The sequence below is a fragment of the Limanda limanda genome, chromosome 1 (genome assembly GCF_963576545.1).
Source record: "Limanda limanda chromosome 1, fLimLim1.1, whole genome shotgun sequence".
In the NCBI taxonomy this organism is placed as follows: domain Eukaryota; kingdom Metazoa; phylum Chordata; class Actinopteri; order Pleuronectiformes; family Pleuronectidae; genus Limanda; species Limanda limanda.
In genome coordinates, this window is record NC_083636.1 from 30,429,610 (window position 1) to 30,449,963 (window position 20,354).

The 20,354-nt window shown below is 41.7% G+C and overlaps 3 non-coding genes across 3 annotated transcripts; 2 read left to right on the forward strand and 1 right to left on the reverse strand.

Moving 5' to 3' along the window:
- The first annotated feature begins 437 nt into the window (after positions 1-437).
- trnac-gca (transfer RNA cysteine (anticodon GCA)) lies at positions 438-519 on the forward strand. Its single transcript has one exon. It is a non-coding gene; the product is annotated as a tRNA-Cys (tRNA).
- A 6,905-nt stretch (positions 520-7,424) lies between these two features.
- On the forward strand, positions 7,425-7,506 carry trnas-gcu (transfer RNA serine (anticodon GCU)). The gene has a single exon. It is a non-coding gene; the product is annotated as a tRNA-Ser (tRNA).
- Positions 7,507-16,203: 8,697 nt separating this feature from the next.
- On the reverse strand, positions 16,204-16,285 carry trnas-gcu (transfer RNA serine (anticodon GCU)). Its single transcript has one exon. It is a non-coding gene; the product is annotated as a tRNA-Ser (tRNA).
- Between the last annotated feature and the right edge of the window lie 4,069 nt (positions 16,286-20,354).

Below are 20,354 nucleotides of genomic sequence, written 5' to 3' on the forward strand. Positions count from 1 at the left end.
ACAGCCTTATGTCTCTGTTGCTGTCCTGTTATAATTGCGTAAAACGTGTGGTCAGTCCAAAAACAAAAGTACTTGTCAGACCTAGATGAGAGGAAAGTGATGCTGTCCAACATCTGGACATTTTATTGTAGTGGTTAAGGTGATGGACTGCAGATCCATTGTGCTCTGCACGCGTATGTCCAGATGTTGGACCGCACCACTTTCCTCTGATCTAAGTTTGACCAGTTTGGGGCATTGTTGTTGGTGCTGCTCTTCTCACATGACTGTCAAGTGACAGCGGCTACCCAAGTTCTAACAACTGTTAGGACTTCATTCAGGACTAGGTAGATACATTGTTAGGAATTGTTTAGGACTTGTTAAGTCTTGTCAGGGAACTGTTCAGGACTTTAGGTAGCAGGTCATTCGACATCGGAAGCCACCTAGTCCATTGGTAAAAGGAAGAGGTGGCCGAGTGGTTAAGGCGATGGACTGCAAATCCATTGTGCTCTGCACACGTGGGTTCGAATCCCATCCTCGTCGGTTTATCTTTGCTTGCTTACAGTATCTCCATGACAACACCATTAGAATGTGTTGGTCAAATTGTCCTACAGTTCAACCAATGTCTGACACTTGAATCTGCTTCACTTAGTTCTTTGTGAAAACTGGAAACACAGCCGTAGTCTAAAAGTTGCAAAAAATGTATTGTATATGATATGAATGAGTACATACGGGGCAATGTGGCCACCTCCACCAACTAGCATGCTACCTTAAATCCTAAACAGTTTCTAACAAGTCCTAAAATATTCCTAACAATTTATCTACTAGAAGTAGATCTACTATTATCTACTAGAAGTAGATAAATTCCTAACAGTTGTTAGGACTTTGGTTAGGACTTCGGTAGCACCTTTCTCTTGACAGTCATGTGAAAAGGGCAGCACCAGCAGCAATGCCCCTTCTCATGTGGTCTTAGCAGGTGTTGACAATACACCACTGTTCACACACATACACACACTTTAACGTGTAGTCAGATACACATAGCGTAAACACACAAACATAACACATCGTTCTTCTCCTGCTTCTCAACCTCAGAATGTTTCATACTCCTTAAAAAGGGAGTCTGCCTTAGTGGACAGATAACAGGTTTTCAAACCTCTGGCTTCATGAATCACTTCATTATATTAGTTCTGAGACTCCCTCACACACACACAGCGGACAGATTAGACTAGAGGTTTTCATGCCTTTCTCACAGTTTTCTATGACCTCACTTCACTTCACACACACATAAAATAAGCACACACGCGAGGCAATATGCTCATGAACTCTAGTAACCGACACCGCTTGCACGTCATCACGCAACGCCAGGAGGACGACCAAACAACACCAGGAGGATGACCCGACGAGATCCGACCAATCCCAATCCAAGAAGAACCTTTGTCAAGCCCAGTATCGATATATAAGCTTTGTACGCACTCTGACTAAAAGCCATTTTTCCTGTACAGGATCAGTGGACCATGCATGCTCATTTGCTAGACACCGCAGTTTCCTGACCTGTGACCTCTGAATAAACTTGCTTAATTTTAACTTGAGAACGACGCCTCCTGCCTTTGATTTCCACCCGCAACAAATTGGTAGCAGAGGATGGTTCTATAACGATTGAAAGAGCGGAGTGGAGAGCAACAAGTCGGGGAGGAGGCCGTCTCTCGGATGGGGAAAGAACCGTCCTGAAGTGACTTGTATCGCCTTGGGAACCTGATCAAACAGCGCTGTACTATTAAAAGGTGAGCAGAGCCTATTTAATTGAAATCTGCATATTGTCGTGATAGAGAAAACCCAAATTTTTGATCAGTAGTACTGAGGTGAGTACAAGTTACATATGATAAATTTAACAAAGTAATTAAAATGGTCTGAAAATGCTGTGTATTATGCAATGGTGACGGAATACAAACACTGTAAATAACTGTGCCTGCTGTCCAGGATTGTGTTTGTAGTTTCAATTTTCACACCAATAAGGTCTCTCACTCTTAAATAAAAATAAAATACAAACACTGTAAATAACTGTGCCTGCTGTCCAGGTTTGTGTTTGTAGTTTCAATTTTCACACCAATAAGGTCTCTCACTCTAAAATAAAAATAGAATACAAACACTGTAAATAACTGTGCCTGCTGTCCAGGTTTGTGTTTGTAGTTTCAATTTTCACACCAATAAGGTCTCTCACTCTAAAATAAAAATAGAATACAAACACTGTAAATAACTGTGCCTGCTGTCCAGGTTTGTGTTTGTAGTTTCAATTTTCACACCAATAAGGTCTCTCACTCTAAAATAAAAATAGAATACAAACACTGTAAATAACTGTGCCTGCTGTCCAGGTTTGTGTTTGTAGTTTCAATTTTCACACCAATAAGGTCTCTCACTCTAAAATAAAAATAGAATACAAACACTGTAAATAACTGTGCCTGCTGTCCAGGTTTGTGTTTGTAGTTTCAATTTTCACACCAATAAGGTCTCTCACTCTAAAATAAAAAAGAATACAAACACTGTAAATAACTGTGCCTGCTGTCCAGGTTTGTGTTTGAGTAGTAGTTTCAAATAAAGTAGAATCAGACGAAGAAAAAGGTATAAATGTTGACTGGCAGAGTTATGCCAAGTCCACCCAGGGATGGAGGTCACGTGCCATCCGTGGATGTTTTTGAGATTGAAATGTCAAGTTATATGAAGATTTTAACTGCTCTTACTGCAGCTCTCTCCAATCAGGTCTCCAGGGCCCTGGCGACTGATCCGGAGGAAGCTGCAGAACCGAAGGTAAAAGTAGGTGACTGGGTAAGAGTCAAGGTTCACAAGAGAAAGTGGCCAGAACCCAGGTGGACTGGACCGTACGAAGTGAAGGAGGTTACTTCACACTCGACCCAGGTCAAAGGTAAATCAGGCGCACCTTGGCACCACCTGACACATTGTACCCCAGCACCTTCACCTTCCCGCCCTTTGGCTGAAATAAGAACTGATTTGAATAATGCCACAGGAGCTTTACAAACCAGACACACCATTGTTTCAATTGGGCACAAATAACGGAAGGCTGTTACGAATAAGGATTTGAAAGAGGAAATTACTTATATAAAAATTATTATACTACTTTAGATTATATAATATAGAGAGGATGTGAAGTAACTAGTAAGAATGGAAGTGTGTGGCTGTTGGACTGAGTGACTGGTAGAAAACGTTGGGTCGCGGCCCGTTGTATCTCAAAAGAGGGAGTGCGGTCTCTGCCCGAAATTTAAAAAAAACGTGGCAGAGAGTGCGCTTGGGCTGTGAATGTTCGTGTGCTTGTGTGCAGGGAGATAACTCCAAGATGTGTGTGGGAGTAGGAGTGTTTGTGTGTGTGGAAACGAGAGAAAATATGTGTCAAGGTCAGCTGGCTGACTGAAGACACAGAAAAAAACTGACGGAGCGACAAACTGACTGGAAAACGACTTTTTCCTAAAAAAGAGGTGGTATATGCTCTTGCCATCTGATATATGTTGTATGTATGGGTGGGAGGGGTAAATGTGTTTAGGACTTGCCAAAGAAAGATTAAGGATGTTGACTGAAGGTTTGAGAGATGAAGTAAGACAAGAAAGTTAAAGTTTAGGAGGAAGAAAGATCTTTAGGAGTGAGATGAATCTGGCCAGTGATATCTTGCTCTGAGATGGATAATAGAATGTAAAGCTTGAGTGGTTAAGAAAGTAGGGAAGAGAAGTGGGAATAGAAAGATTTAGTACGTACACATCAGAGGATGAAAAGGGGGAGATAAGAATGTTTGGGAGTCGGGTAAACCATCTGTGGAAGGCCAGCAGCCTTACAGCTTACAACTGGCGTTAAGATCACAAAGAGGCTTGGTTGTTTGTTTCTATGTTGTTTGTTTTTTACTATTGCTTCATTCAGAAGTAAAGAATTCCAGAGGGAATTGTAAAAATTACACTTTTTGGCACAAATTTGTTCTTTCAGATATTTCCAATATATCTATAAGAGGAAAGGAGAAAGGTTTTGGCCTCTAAAGTTCTACATACAATCCAATCATTTAAATATCTTATTTAGTTTCTACCTGACACAGGTAGTTGGTTGTTGAAATGCTGTTTCATTGACTTTTATTTTCTTAGAGCTGAATAATGTGCTTTCTATATGAGCTGTCTCAATCATATTAGGATGAGAAATTCTAACTTAACTTTAAACTAAATTCTGTGCTGCCTAGAATTAGATATTTCTTTGTTTTCACCTGTAGTTGCTTTAATTCCATATTCAAATCATCCATTAAGAATTCAATAGTCAAGACATGTCAAATCTATTTACAGTTGGAATTTAAACTAGAAGTTTGATTCAACCCCCATGTAACTCTGGAGAGTCCTAAAATAAATATGTTTCACCATTGAAGAAGAATAAATTAAAATCCAGTTAAAGGTCAGAGGTCAAATACACTTTAACTCATAGCCGGTTTCATCTTAAATGAAATGCAGAAACCATAATACAAGGCCCTCTGGTTACACACTTATTTGAATGTCATATCTATAATTAGATTTAAATTTATTTTGGACCCTTTAACTTTCAAACTCTGGAAAGAAGGTTTTTATTTTGTTGTTTTGTTTCACCAGTTATCTTAACATCTAAGGCTCTTAATTTGAAAGGTGATGTTAAGCTCCAATTATTGTTTTTATTTCATCATGAAGGAAATTGTGGCAGAATAACTTTTAAATTGTTTTGAATTGTTTCAGCTGTCAACTCTGAGACGTTTGATTGAATCTAATCTCTCACACATTTGTATTTTGTATGTAATTCCTGTTTTATCACAGGACAGTTTGACGTCAAAGCTTCTGAATTATCGTGTTATGGAGCAGTCAATGAATTTTGGAAAATGGTTTAAACTCAAATACTCAAACACTGTCATATCTGCTGCTCATTGAAATTCAACTTGTTTAACCTTTTATTTTTAATGTCCACTGATTTGGCCGACCACACCTCAAAAGTTTTATGAAATTGTTGAATACCAAAAGAGGGTATGTATGTTTTGATTAGATTATTTTGTTTGTTTCTTTTAATTATAAATTTATATAATCTACTTTAATCTCAATTACGCATCGCAGTAAATTAATAATTTTTCTGTTTGTCTTCCTTTCAAACTCTGGGAACTGGGCTTCATGAATTCCACAACTCACTCCCATCCGGTGTTAACTCCACCTCCTCCACCACGACCGACAATACGCCCTGCGCCTGGCTTGGTACAGTGCAAGCTCAAACACATGGCCTGTTGGCAAGTATCAATTCCACGAAAGGATCTTTACAAGGCTAAGATCCAGATCATTGACTCTTAAAATTGAAAAAGCCTCACTGACAATTCTTGATAATTTTGTTCTGGGAGTAGATTTGTTCAGGTTCTATCGGAAAGAAGCTGATATCTGAACAGCTCGCTCCTGCTCCTATGGTCACACAGAAACCAATGGCCCTGGCCCCTTCTACTGGCAGAGAGGGTTATGTGTGTACTGATAGGAAGTGATTGAAAGACATTTTTTCCAAACTGCCCCTGGTGGCTGGGTGACCAGTGCCCTCTCCACCTCTACGCACCATGACATGACATGGCTGTAGACTCTGCTCTGATGAAGGAAAACGTGCCTCATCCCCAGCTTTTCTGTGGATGCTGAACTGGGTGCTGTGGATGCTGTGGATGCTGAAGGGGAAACTGATGCTGTGAAGCTGAAGCTGAGGAAGATGGAGATGACGACGCGACGATGATGATGAGGAGGGGGACGGGTTTGCACTGGATGGGATAAAGGTTGAGGGGTACATGAACTCGCCAGTAAGTGGTCACACCCTAAAGGGGGATTAAGAGAGAGTCTGGAGGGATTTCAAACTTTTAACTATAGTCTGTGTCTGACAGAACTCTAAACAAATAAAGATAGAAGTAGTTTTAGTTAGATATTAGGCCTTCATACAAATGATTTTAATAAATGTTGCTGCTTAGTGTTAATAATTAACTTTTCTGATATTAAAGGCTTATTCCCTTAGATTCATTAAACTCACACAGAGATCCAGGAACTGCCTCTCCTGGGGCAAAGTCAGTATGACATTGTTTGGGTTCAGTTTGTTCCGAATGTTTACAGTCAGGTTTGTTTTGAGATTTTTTGTTTGCTGGCTGTGATTCAAAGAATCACAGCTATGTTTTGACGTTTTTGTTTTTGTGTTTTACTGAGTATTAAGTTGGGTTTGTTTTTCTGCCTTGCCCTTTTCTGCCCTTTGCCTTCCCAGTGTTGTCGGGGGATTTGTTGACAATACACCACTGTTCACACACATACACACACTTTAACGTGTAGTCAGATACACATAGCGTAAACACACAAACATAACACATAGTTCTTCTCCTGCTTCTCAACCTCAGAATGTTTCATACTCCTTAAAAAGGGAGTCTGCCTTAGTGGACAGATAACAGGTTTTCAAACCTCTGGCTTCATGAATCACGTCATTATATTAGTTCTGAGACTCCCTCACACACACACAGCGGACAGATTAGACTAGAGGTTTTCATGCCTTTCTCACAGTTTTCTATGACCTCACTTCACTTCACACACACATAAAATAAGCACACACGCGAGGCAATATGCTCATGAACTCTAGTAACCGACACCGCTTGCACGTCATCACGCAACGCCAGGAGGACGACCAAACAACACCAGGAGGACGACCCGACGAGATCCGACCAATCCCAATCCAAGAAGAACCTTTGTCAAGCCCAGTATCGATATATAAGCTTTGTACGCACTCTGACTAAACGCCATTTTTCCTGTACAGGATCAGTGGACCATGCATGCTCATTTGCTAGACACCGCAGTTTCCTGACCTGTGACCTCTGAATAAACTTGCTTAATTTTAACTTGAGAACGACGCCTCCTGCCTTTGATTTCCACCCGCAACACAGGGGAACAAGAATAAAATCAGTATGTACAATCATAATATGGGCTTATATTACACAGCCTTATGTCTCTGTTGCTGTCCTGTTATAATTGCGTAAAACGTGTGGTCAGTCCAAAAACAAAAGTACTTGTCAGACCTAGATGAGAGGAAAGTGATGCTGTCCAACATCTGGACATTTTATTGTAGTGGTTAAGGTGATGGACTGCAGATCCATTGTGCTCTGCACGCGTATGTCCAGATGTTGGACCGCACCACTTTCCTCTGATCTAAGTTTGACCAGTTTGGGGCATTGTTGTTGGTGCTGCTCTTCTCACATGACTGTCAAGTGACAGCGGCTACCCAAGTCCTAGCAGAGTCCTAACCAAAGTTCTAACAACTGTTAGGACTTCATTCAGGACTAGGTAGATACATTGTTAGGAATTGTTTAGGACTTGTTAAGTCTTGTCAGGGAACTGTTCAGGACTTTAGGTAGCAGGTCATTCGAAAGCGGAAGCCACCTAGCCCATTTGTAAAAGGACGAGGTGGCCGAGTGGTTAAGGCGATGGACTGCTAATCCATTGTGCTCTGCACGCATGGGTTCGAATCCCATCCTCGTCGGTTTATCTTTGCTTGCTTACGGTATCTCCATGACAACACCATTAGAATGTGTTGGTCAAATTGTCCCACAGTTCAACTAATGTCTGACACTTGAATCTGCTTCACTTAGTTCTTTGTGAAAACTGGAAACACAGCCGTAGTCTAAAAGTTGCAAAAAATGTATTGTATATGATATGAATGAGTACATACGGGACAATGTGGCCACCTCCACCAACTAGCATGCTACCTTAAATCCTAAACAGTTTCTAACAAGTCCTAAAATATTCCTAACAATTTATCTACTAGAAGTAGATAAATTCCTAACAGTTGTTAGGACTTTGGTTAGGACTTCGGCAGCACCTTTCTCTTGAGAGTCCTAAACAGTTCCCAACAAGTCCTAAAATATTCCTAACAATTTATCTACCTGCAAATCCTGAATAAAGTTATAACAGTTGTTAGAGCTTTGGCAAGTCACCAACAACACCTTCCCAACGTTTAGAGTAAGGCTGTGTTTCCACTTTTCACAAGTGAAGCCGCTGCACGTATGCCATTTTGATTGAACTGTAGGACATTCTGACTTCCACCTCCTTATGGTGTTGTCCAGAGATACTCTACACAACCAAATAAACCGACGAGGATGGGATTCGAACCCACGCGTGCAGAGCACAATGGATTGTGCAGCTATCTAAGTCATTGCTGGACGAGGTGGCCGTACCCTCCAGCGACAGGCCTCTACCTGGAGTCCTAAACAGCTCCTAACAATTCCTAACAAGTCCTAACAGGTCCTAACAAGTCCTAACAATTTATCGACCAGGTTCCGAACGGTCCGAACACATCAAACGAAAGTCCGACCCTCAGACCTAACAGCGGTTAGGACTGAGGGTAGGACCTGAGGATTGGGTGGATGTGTCAGGTTACAGTCATGTGACGAGCGCGTCAACAATAGTCCTGCCCCCCCTCTTCTCTACCGGTCTTCGCAGTGAATGAATGGCAGTTACTTTTAACTGCCATTATTACAGTAACTTTATGTCGCTGTTGCTGTCGTGTAATAATCGTGTCAGACGCTGAACTTTTTCCACCGTGAACATCAGCGCCGTGTAATCAGTTTACTACGGCTCGATAAGATGTACGTTACTTTATTAGTCCGTCAATGGGGAGATTTACTGTATTACCGCGGCAACAGTAAAAAAAGACATCGGCAAGTAATAAGTAACGTGCAATAGTTAAGTGTAAGATGTGTAAAGACAGGAGAAACGTACAGTAGGCCTATGAGTGAATTAAACTAGATTCGGATGTGTAAAGACAGGAGAAACGTACAGTATGAATGAATTAAACTAGACTTGGACGTGTAAAGACGAGAAACGTGCAGTATGAATGTTATTAAACTAGACTTGGACGTGTAAAGACAGGAGAAACGTACAGTATGAATGAATTAAACTAGACTTGGACGTGTAAAGACAGGAGAAACGTACACTATGAATGAATTAAACTAGACTTGGACGTGTAAAGACAAGAGAAACGTGCAGTATGAATGTTATCAAACTAGACTTAGACGTGTAAAGACAAGAGCAACGTACAGTATGAATGAATTAAAAAGACTTAGACGTGTAAAGACAAGAGAAACGTACAGTATGAATGAATTAAACTGGACTTAGACGTGTAAAGACAAGAGCAACGTACAGTATGAATGAATTAAAAAGACTTAGACGTGTAAAGACAAGAGAAACGTACAGTATGAATGAATTAAACTGGACTTAGACGTGTAAAGACAAGAGAAACGTACAGTTTGAATTAATTAAACTAGACTTAGACGTGTAAAGACAAGAGAAACGTACAGTATGAATGAATTAAACTAGACTTAGACGTGTAAAGACAAGACAAACGTACAGTATGAATGAATTAAACTAGACTTAGACGTGTAAAGACAAGAGAAACGTACAGTATGAATGAATTAAACTAGACTTAGACGTGTAAAGACAAGAGAAACGTACAGTATGAATGAATTAAACTAGACTTGGGCGTGTAAAGACAAGAGAAACGTGCAGTATGAATGTTATTAAACTAGACTTGGACGTGTAAAGACAAGAGAAACGTACAGTATGAATGAATTAAACTAGACTTAGACGTGTAAAGACAAGAGAAACGTGCAGTATGAATGTTATTAAACTAGACTTGGACTTGTAAAGACAGGAAAAACGTACATATGAATGTTATTAAACTAGACTTGGACTTGTAAAGACAGGAAAAACGTACATATGAATGTTATTAAACTAGACGTACACGTGTAAAGACAGGAAGAACGTATATGCAGTATGAGGATATTTAGAGTGAATGCCATTAGCCAAACAAATCTAAGTCACCCTTATGCATTTACTCAACCTACTGTTTCATCTGATATTAATGCAGATGTTTCATATTTGCAGATATGACTAAGACGGGTAAACCAGACTCATACTGGGAATTTATCATGTACCAGTATGCCCAGGGAAAGTTCCGGTTTTCCACAGGTAAGAAGCCGGGGGGTAAGAAATGGAAGGCTGTCATGCAGCTCATCAAGTCCTGTCCATTGACTCCTATCTTCAACCTACCAATCCGCAAGATAGACATCTTCGGGGGCCAAATTGCCTGCAAATGTGGATATCATAAGGTAAGCAATAATGATATATTTTCTTAAGACGTAATTACCATAAACCAATGTGTAGCTATATTTATAGCCTGTAAACTGGATACTGTATTATCATCTTAGCTCTGCTTGTATTGATTCACAATTGTGATTAATGAAATAAACTTATCTTCAGACAAAGGGAAAAACGAAACTCTTTCTTCACAGTCCAGTGCATCAGGGAGTCAGCAAAATGAGACAGGGAGTGGCTCAAGGTCAGGAAGGGTGCCAGTGGAGTCAGCTCACAGCATCCCAAGTGCAGCTGGTCAGCTGGCAGACCTCACCGCTCAAAGCATCCCAAGTGCAGGGAGTCAGCCAGCTCAGAGCACCCCTTGGTGGGGTATACCAATTAAGTGTGTGCAGTGCAACAGTAAGATGCACCACTCTGGGATTTACACCAAAGCACGGGAAGTAATTGACCTTGACTCCAGGTATTACTTGGTCGGCGGAGACTATCCTCGGTGCAGTAAGTGCAAAATCCCTGTCTGCCCTTGGAGCACTGATGTGTTAAATCAGTTGGATCCTGCCCACAGGAACAAGTTCCCTGCCGTTCTCACCACACAGCTTGCCCTGGACAGGAAGTGTGTAACCTTCCTGAAACCAAGAACAGTAGAGAACAGCTCCAGTTACATGCAGCAAGCCCTGGGGGAAGTTCACAGTGAGGAGCGGGTAAGTCGCACAGTTGAGTACCTGTCAGACTGTGAGCTTCACAAAAGGAGGAGTGCAATAACCCAGCATGAGGTAGCAGTCTATGCGCAGCCACCAACCTATCGCTCCCTACCCCATTGCACAGTGGTTTGAGAGGGTCCATGCTAACGAAATCCTGGGTCATCTGGATGAGATAAAGGGTGTCATAACATCGACATACGGCAGGATCCTGAAGCTCGACTCCACAAAAAAGGTGCAGGCAAACCTCTGACAAATGATGGTCATGACTAGAGATGAGCTGGATACTCGGCTGAAACGAGTATCCGGTACGGATAAAGCACTTTTGGTACGATTATTATACGAGTAATCGGAGTCATTATCTGTGCTCGGAGTGAATGAAAATCCTCACACAGCGTCACAGCGCTCCTCCCGTCACACACGGCTCTGCTCACTCACTCACAGAACAGCTCTCTGTCTCTCAGTAACTCAGGTTCACTGCGCATCGGGACTGTTCCATAGGCTCAGTCAAGGAAGCAGAAATGATTCGTTCATTTCCCGACTGGGTCTTCGGGTACGAGTCTTTGGAAAATTTTTCACGAGAAATGTAATTGTTTGCCGTGATAATTAAATGCCAGTGTGATAATAAATGACAATTTCAAACCATACAAACTGTCATGTTGTACTGTATTTAATAGAGGTTTACTTTACTGTAAAGTAAGTGTAGATGTAAAGTGAAAATAACAAAACCAGTCATTATGACTTGTGAACAAATATAATTCACGTCTTTCTATACTAAAAACACAGAGTGTTCATTTCTCCGGGAGACAGTGAACGTCCCTCGCTACAGCTCCAGCGCTCCTCTACTGAGCCAATGCAGGTCTCGTGAAAAAATTTCCAAAGACTCGTACCCGAAGACCCAGTCGGGAAATGAACGAATAATTTCTGCTTCCTTGACTGAGCCTATGGAACAGTCCCGATGCGCTGTGAACCTGAGTTACTGAGAGACAGAGAGCTGTTCTGTGAGTGAGTGAGCAGAGCCGTGTGTGACGGGAGGAGCGCTGTGACGCTGTGTGAGGATTTTCATTCAGTCCGATCACAGATAATGACTCCGATTACTCGTATTATACTCGTGATCGGCAAAAGTGCTTTATCCGTACCGGATACTCGTTTCAGCCGAGTATTCGGCTCATCTCTATCATTTATGTTGACAGAGATTGCTGCAGTGGGACAGGTGTGTGACCGTCAAAATGTTTATGTAGTTATTTTTTATTTCTGACAGGCGCAACCTTAAACACTTGAACAATAATTTAACATACATGATAGCTTAACCCCCAAGTGCTACTTGTATTCGGTTATATTTGTCAGATAATACTTTGGAGAGAGTCATATAGTGATAATTGTAATTATAACATTTTGCATAAATTCGGCCGTGATCTTTCATTTGCACAGGTACATCCCCGGTTCTTTCGTGGCTTCGACCGTGGAAAACCATCGTGAGACTAGACATTTTCCACTTTATGAGGAGATTCACTCGTGGACTCACCACAGAACACCACCCTATCTATGGCACTTTCTGCTCTAAGTTGTCCCACTGCATTTTTGAGTGGGACCAGGATGATATTCGTCGCCTCAAAGAGGCAAAGAAGTCCGAGCTGCAGAAACAGCATGCTGGTCATGCTCCTACAGAGGCTCAAGTTCTGGCCAACATCAGCTCCAGTGAACTGGCCAGACATTGCAAGAGGAGAACTCGGGGGGTTGAGGAAACACGGAGGCTGATTGATGGTTTGCTAAAGTCCATGTGTGAACTGACCGACACCACAGGCTTACTACTTATCAACCCTGAGAGCATGACACATGTGTGGGAGACGCAACAGAAGCACTTGGCGTGCATCCAAGATCCTCCTGGAGTGGAACTCTACACCAAAGTCCGCTCTTGGTCAAAAAAGGGAGACAAGGTCCTGGATGTCTTGAGATGTGGCAGGGGGTCCTCTTCTGTGGAAAGTTTTCATAGGCACCAGTGCACGTTTATCCCGGGTAAATAGAAGTTGTATATCTTTGGCATGACTCATAATGTATATCGCGTTGGTTTGAATCCCATCTTCGTCGGTTTATCTTTGCGTATGTCCGTGATAACACCATGAGAATGTGTATGTCAAAATGTCCCAGAGTTCAAATAAAGTCTGATACGTTAAGCTGCTTCACTTAGTTCACTGTGAAAACTGGAAGCTCAGCTTCAGTCTAAAAATTCACATGACTGTCAAGAGACAGTGGCTACCTAACCAAAGTTCTAGCAACTGTTAGAACTTCATTCAGGACTTGCTGGTAGATAAATTGTTAGGAATAGTTTAGGACTTGTTAGGAACTGCTTAGGACTTAATGTAGCAGGCCTGGAAACTGTTGCGGGTGGAAATCAAAGGCAGGAGGCGTCGTTCTCAAGTTAAAATTAAGCAGGTTTATTCAGAGGTCACACTGATTTATAGTCGTTTTTTACGCATGCACGCACGCAGCTTCTACGGACTCGTTTTGGTTTATAGTTCCCCCACGGTTGTGTGTGTTGCAACGCAATTCACCGCCAGACCACTAGGCGGAGTAATGTTTTTTGTTGAAGTCGGCTCTTCTTCGTGTGTGGCACACTTTTATTTACATCGCCACGGCGGCTCCTCAGAGCCTTTTTCTGGCAGACAAATCCACCGGTCAGTGACGGGTTATACTAGTAGTCATAGTTACGGATCTTTTCTGCCAAGTGCTCTTCTATTTTGGTCCATATTCGTTCTTCTAAATCTTCCGTGGTTTCCGGGCATGAAACCGGAAATGCGACTCCGGACGGGATGTAGTAAGCAGACCAATCACAAGCCTTGCGGGGTGCGTGAGGCTCGCGTCGCTTTGTCGTATAGTTAGAAAAATTGGCTGACACACGCAAGCCGCAGGAGGGGCCCCGCAAGTACGCGAGGGGCGTGTTGCGTCTCTCGCGTGCGTGCGTGCGTAAAAAGCCGAGTATAAATCGGCCTTAAGACTGATAATTTCACAGGAGAGAACACATCTCAGAATTTAATATAATGAAGTTATTCATGAAAGCACTGTGAGAGAAAGCCTCCCCTACCTCTAATCTGCTGTGTACTAGACTCCCTGTTTGATACGGAGTATGAGAATGTTCAATCAACTAGCTGGAGATGTGTGTGTGTGTATCTGAAGTTGAGGAGCAGAGAAGCCTGTATCAGAGTTTAAGCATGAATCATCAGAAGTTGAAAAGAAGTATGACGTACTGTTATGTGTGTGTGTGAGTTGGCTACGGTGTGTGAATGTGTGTGCGTTTACGCTCAAAGGACATGATGTGTATCTGACCATACGTTAAAGTGTGTGTATGTGTGTGAACAGTGGTGTATTATCAATAAAACACAGCCTCAGTATAAAGGCCGATTTACGCTTCTTCGTTTTTTCTAAAACAGACAGATAAGACCGCCCTATCCGCCGTGGAACGCCCTCTCCGAGCGCCTCGGAGAGCTTTTCGTGCACCTCTGATTTTTCTAACTGTCCGTGTTTATTTCGGAGACCCCACGGACAGCCCTTGGCTGTGATTGGTCCGCGAACGACATCATTTCTGTACAACGTCATTTCCGGATTTGACATTTCCGGACCTCAAACTTCCTGCTTCCTTCCCTGTCACAACAAACCCAAACACAACTATGATTCTACGATTAATGTGACGTGTGTGTTAAGTCAGCGGAGTTGTCCGGCTGACGGTGGCTCGTTAGAGCACTGACGGCATGTGTGCACGGTCACATACGGTTATAACGAGCTTTCAAAACGGCGCTAGCGGGCTAGGCTAGCGGGCTAGGCTAGCGGGCTAGCAACCATGCTAACTGCGGTGGTAACAGTGCAAAATCCCGCTGTCACGACTTTAATTCCACTTCTATCATGACACTGTTTCTACAATACCGTCAGGTTAGAAGCAAACACTGGGTAGCAGTTAGTGTCGGGAGTCCCTGCTGACTGTGTGTGGAAGCTGGGGGGGAGCTAGCTGGGGGGAAGCTAGCTAGCTACGTGTAGCTGCATTAGCTGTTACTAATCCCACAGCTTCAAGCTGTGGGATTAGCAACACAGTTCGGAAACAAGACCGGGGAACCGCTGCACTAAGAAACGATTACATCAGCATTTTGACCTGCTGGGTGTCACTTTATTTTATTTAGTTGCCATCGTAGCCTACACTGTGTGTGAGGAAAGTGGAGAGTAAGTAAATAAACAGCGTGGACTTCTTCTGATTACTCGTGAGGTAGGCTTCTCCAAGCTTGCATTCCGTTGCGCCACCTACTGCTCTGGCAGTGAATTGTTTCCAACACGAAGAGGTATAAAAGAAAAAGTGTCCGTCCGATCTGTCCGTTGGTCCGTCCGTAACGGATTCGTAGTAGCATAATGGAGCCTTAAGGCCGGATGGCACTAGCAGGTAGACCAGCCAGGAGGGAGTTACAACAGTCTAGGCCGGAGCCTGGACTACAACCTGCGATGGCTTCTCAGTAAGAGGGGAACGTAATCTTCTGATGCTGTGCAGCATGTATTTACAGGAACTTGTTGTTGCAGTAATGTTGGCAGTAAGGGAGGGTTGACTGCAGAGTGTCACACCCAGTTTCCTAGCAGTCTGGGTGCGGGACATTTAAGAATCTTTCACTCTCAGCCTCACACATACGCACATGCATGTCTCTCTATAGTTTCGATCGACACTCATTGACATTCCCTAACACTTTACCCAAACCTTTACCATCGAATCTAAATGCCTAAACCTAATTCTACACCTAACCTTATTCTAAACCTAATTCTAACCCTAACCCTTACCCTTAAACCAAGTCTTAACTCAAACATCAAAATTTGCCCTCATGTTTATAGATAGAGAGGTGTGTGCACACACGCACACACACAAATACATATAAAAATGAAGGGAACACTAAATCGTCACAGTAAAGCACCAAGTCAGTTAAACTTCAGGGACGTCAATCTGTCCATTAGGTGTTGAATCCAGCCCTCAACGGGTCAATGATTTTGGATTCCAGTGTTCGTCATTTTGTTCTCAGCAAATTATACAATGTGTAAAAGTTAAAAATAAAGATTTTAAACTTGAATAATTCGTTCATGAAAGTTCTGATACAGGATTTTATTTCCCCTTCTTTTTTGTGTGTGTGTGTTAGCTAAGATGTAATGGAAACTCAGCTATATATAGTTAACAACATTTTATATGTGTATATATAAACACATATGTACAACCTTTAATCTCAGTGTGTGGACTGAGGGTGTTTCCAGTTTTCACAGTGAACTGAATCTAACTGCTTCACAATTCAGATGATAGTTGAACTATGAAAGAAACACATCATGGGTTTGATGTCTTCATAGAGATACAGCAGACTAACAAAGGCTAACACAGACGAGGATGGGATTCAAACCCACGCATGCAGAGCACAATGGATTAGCAGTCCATCGCCTTAACCTCTCGGCCACCTCGTCCTGTTCAATCACATCTGTATCATATATAAAAAAATTACATAAGATATTTTAATAAAAAAGTTTTTTAAGATGGAAATTAATATTCCATTTTAACTTTTTTTATTTTAACTTATTAGGCCAATTATTTTTCTCAATTATTCAATAAATGATCCGGATTCTAAACATTCTTCTGTTTTGTCAATCCAAGAATCTCACACTTTCAGCCTCTCACACACACACACACACACACACACACACACACACACACACACACACATGCACTTCTCTCTAACTAAGTCAATTAAAATTCAGGGATATCAATTTGTCAATTTAGAAAGCACAAGTGATTGTGAATCCATTTCATCGTCTTTGGTGGCAAATGAACGTGACTACAGGTGTAATGGAGAAGCAAAAGCAGGACAACCCCCCAAAAGGAAAAGCTTTTACATGGGGTCACCACAGACAGTTGCTCTCTCCTCATTCTCCGACCATTACAGGAGGAAAGCTGGGCAGGGCCATAGAAGGGCATCAAATCAGCAGCAGGACTAGTATCTGGTCAGTAGTTAACACAAAAATGTTATGAATTAACAAACATCTCACAAACATATTTATACATATAAACTGTATCAAATAACAACATCTAGCTAATTGAATTTGTGAAGGGGATCTATTGGAAGAAATTGAATACAACATAATCCTAGTGATGGTTTCACTAGTGTGTTTCATCAAATTGTACAAATAGTTGTTTTCTTTACCCTAGAATTGACGCTTTATATTTGAATACTTTAAATCTGCATCCTCTCTATGGAGGCTGCCATGTTTTTAACAGTATCCCAGACTGGACAAACAAAACACCTCAACACAAAACAACGGCTCTCTTTAATGTCTGGAAGGGGAGGGTGAGGGGTGTCAACATGACACTTCAGCACTAGATGTCCCTAAATTCTACACACTGAACCTTTTTGACTTGGTTTTGGGGTTAGGGTTACAATTGGGTTAGGGTTAGGGGAAGTATTATGTGTAGTATTAGGGTAATAGGGTAAGTATAATGTATTATGTCAACGAGTGTCCTCACCACTATAGAGAGATGTGCGTGTGTGTTTGCAGTTTCATATCTACTGCACAGACCAACGAGTGGTATCAGTTTTTTAACTCTGCAAGAAAGCGATTTAAAATTATTTTCATTGAACTGGCCCGAAGCAATTTACTTCTACAATCACACATGACACGAGGGACAGATTTTTATATATTTATTAGAAGCTCAAGAAACACTTCCCATAAGATCAACATCGAAAATACATGCTCAAGTCACAGTGAACATTATGTGACAGCGTTAGAGTGCATGACATGCATGGTAGACATACATGTGATACAGTCATGTGTACAGAGGACGTGTGACAAGCTGCAGTGGTTAACTTGCATCTAGCGGTTCCTCCCTGGTCCAGGCTGAATGTGTGAGTGCCTGTGGTTCAGCAGCATTCCACACAGCTGGGCTCAGCTCCTGTAGAGGACACGGGTCAACCCAGCAAGCCGGTTGGGGCGTGTCCACAAGCGAATGTACATCCCATTTAAGGGCCATCATTTTGCCACCAGTGGTTGTTTTGTATCCGAGAAATTTTTCCGGGTACATTTGAGTCGAGCAATATCCGATTCACGTTGACGTCCACCGACTCCATGTCTCATCTGATTTTAGTCACAGTCTTGTAGTTCCTGATCAGTATTTCAAGCAGCTTGTATCTCCAGTAGAGCTCGTCTCCAGCTTGGCGAAGCTCGTGAGCACAGTGAGCAACAACAGCGCTCAGATCTGTGGGTGAAAGAAACAGTGGATGAGTCCATGAATCAATGATCAAATCGATAAATAAAGCTTGACTAAAGCCAGTTAAAGTTCTTAGATACTCACCGTGGGAAACCATTGCCATAATGCTTCTGTCTGTGAGGGAGAAGAGAAGAAATTTGGTTTTATAGTCCCAGTTTTTTCTCTTCCTGTTTGCGCTTTCGAAGCTCTGTGGTTGTGCCTTGTCAAGAAGGAAGGGGTTTGAAGGTTTGAACTATAGATAGCGGTGCCGGCTTAAATACTGTCTGTGACGTAGGTTTACAGCTGAGGAGTCCCCTGCAGTCAGAGCCAAGCTCCTCCCAGCTACGCTGCTCTGTTTACCATGTAGTTATTGGAAACCTCTAATCAAAAGCATTACATAAATGAGGCAGCCTGTTGTTCACTCTGTGCTGGTACTGTTTGGGCCTGACAAGTGTTTGGTACTTTTGATCAACATAGACACAATTATGTGGGCAGATCACGAGAGAATTAAAGGTTTTATTCACATAAAACACACTGAATTAGGAAATTTGTTTCCAGTTATTTGACAATATGGGAAGATTTATTAAATTTGTATGGATAATAGCGACGTGGCCAGCTGTGTTGTGACCCGGGGAGCAAGGTGCACTTGAAGAACTCACACACAGAAAAGATGTGTTGCTTCTTTCCAAGCGTTTTTTTCTAGGTTTAAGTTCACAACAGCATTAGTTACTGATTGTTTGTCCTGATGCGGAGATAGTGACGAAAAGACATTCAGACCTGTGCCTTGTTTTTACTACCCAGTATGTAACTTCATACAGAGAGGTCAGTTACACAGCAAGTTGTAATAACTATCACTGACTATTAACAAAACAACAAAGAGACATTTCATTCATGGGACACCTCCTCTAATGTAAATTACACACTCCAAGGCAGTGACCTAAAAGTGCACCAGGGACTGTAATGTACAAGTATTTACTTTGTGCGTGTGTGTGTATGTGTGTGCGTGTATGGATGTGTGGGTGTGTGTCCCTCTGGAGAGGAACCACACATGAAGTCTCAGCACCATGCACACTACAGGCATGGTAGACATGTTGAAACCGGTTGAAACCAGCCCTGCAGCTGTCTTCCTCTCTCTGAACAGGGAAGTTCCCTGGAAATCACACTTTCTGGTCATGTGATTTGAACGCCAGATAGCATCACTTCATTCTGAGGAGAGAACATATGTCAGTGTTGGTCAGTCAAATGTTAGAGTATTAGAGTTGACAATTTAAAGTTAAGATAAGGAGAAAGTAGCAGAAGCAGAAGGATGAAAACCTGCTGGGAACACATCCATTATTCAGTTAAAGCAAAGAACAATTACTGTAGTTTTAACAACTGTATACATAGCAGGGGTTTTAATTGACTGGTCTTGTCTCTGGGGATTGGGTCCCACTAAAGGGCCATAAGATAAATCTGTTCTTAGATTTAGTTGTTAGATAAATAAGGTGAGAATGACAATGTTTATGTGACACACATTGAACTTGAAAACTTTCACTTTTCTCTTATCTTTGCTTGTTTGTGACATATTGGATTGAGATTCAATCATTAGTCCCTTAATCAGTTAGTTGATTGACAGAAATAGAAAGCCATCTATTTTCATGGTCTAATAATAGTTTTACTAAGCATATCCATATCCACATCTGGTTCAAGTTTTTGACTACTAATTGTTGGTCGACCAAAACAAGCAATCAGTAAGATCTAAAGATTTGTATTATTGATAATTTAAAAGAAACATAACTAGTTTATATTTTATTCTCTATTATCAAAACTGAAACCATCTGCGTGGCCGGAGGGGAAATCACACTGGGGCGTAGCTGCAACACAAACATGTGGCGTAACAAAACTCATTCACCTAAGTCATGTGCCAAAAACACGTGGAACCTGAGGTTCAATCATAGACACCATTTTGTATTTCATCAACTTGTTGTGGCATATTTAGTTTATGAAATCTTAATCTGAAAGGTAATTAGTAACTGTGAAGTACAGGAATAAAAAGTCCACTACCTCCTTATTACAAGTGGAGGAATAAGAATAAAACATTAAATAGTATTAAGTAAAGTTCAGGTCACTCCTTATACATAACTTAAGCAAATAAGTTTTAATTTTTTGAGCACAGTCATGTTCCTGTTTAATGTAAAAGGAACTTGATACAGATAAGAGTGCAGGCAAAGGTCGTCTTTATTACCACATCCTGAACGTCGTGCAGAGAGAGAGAGAGAGTGAGAGAGAAAGAGAGAGAGAGGTTCATTTTAAATA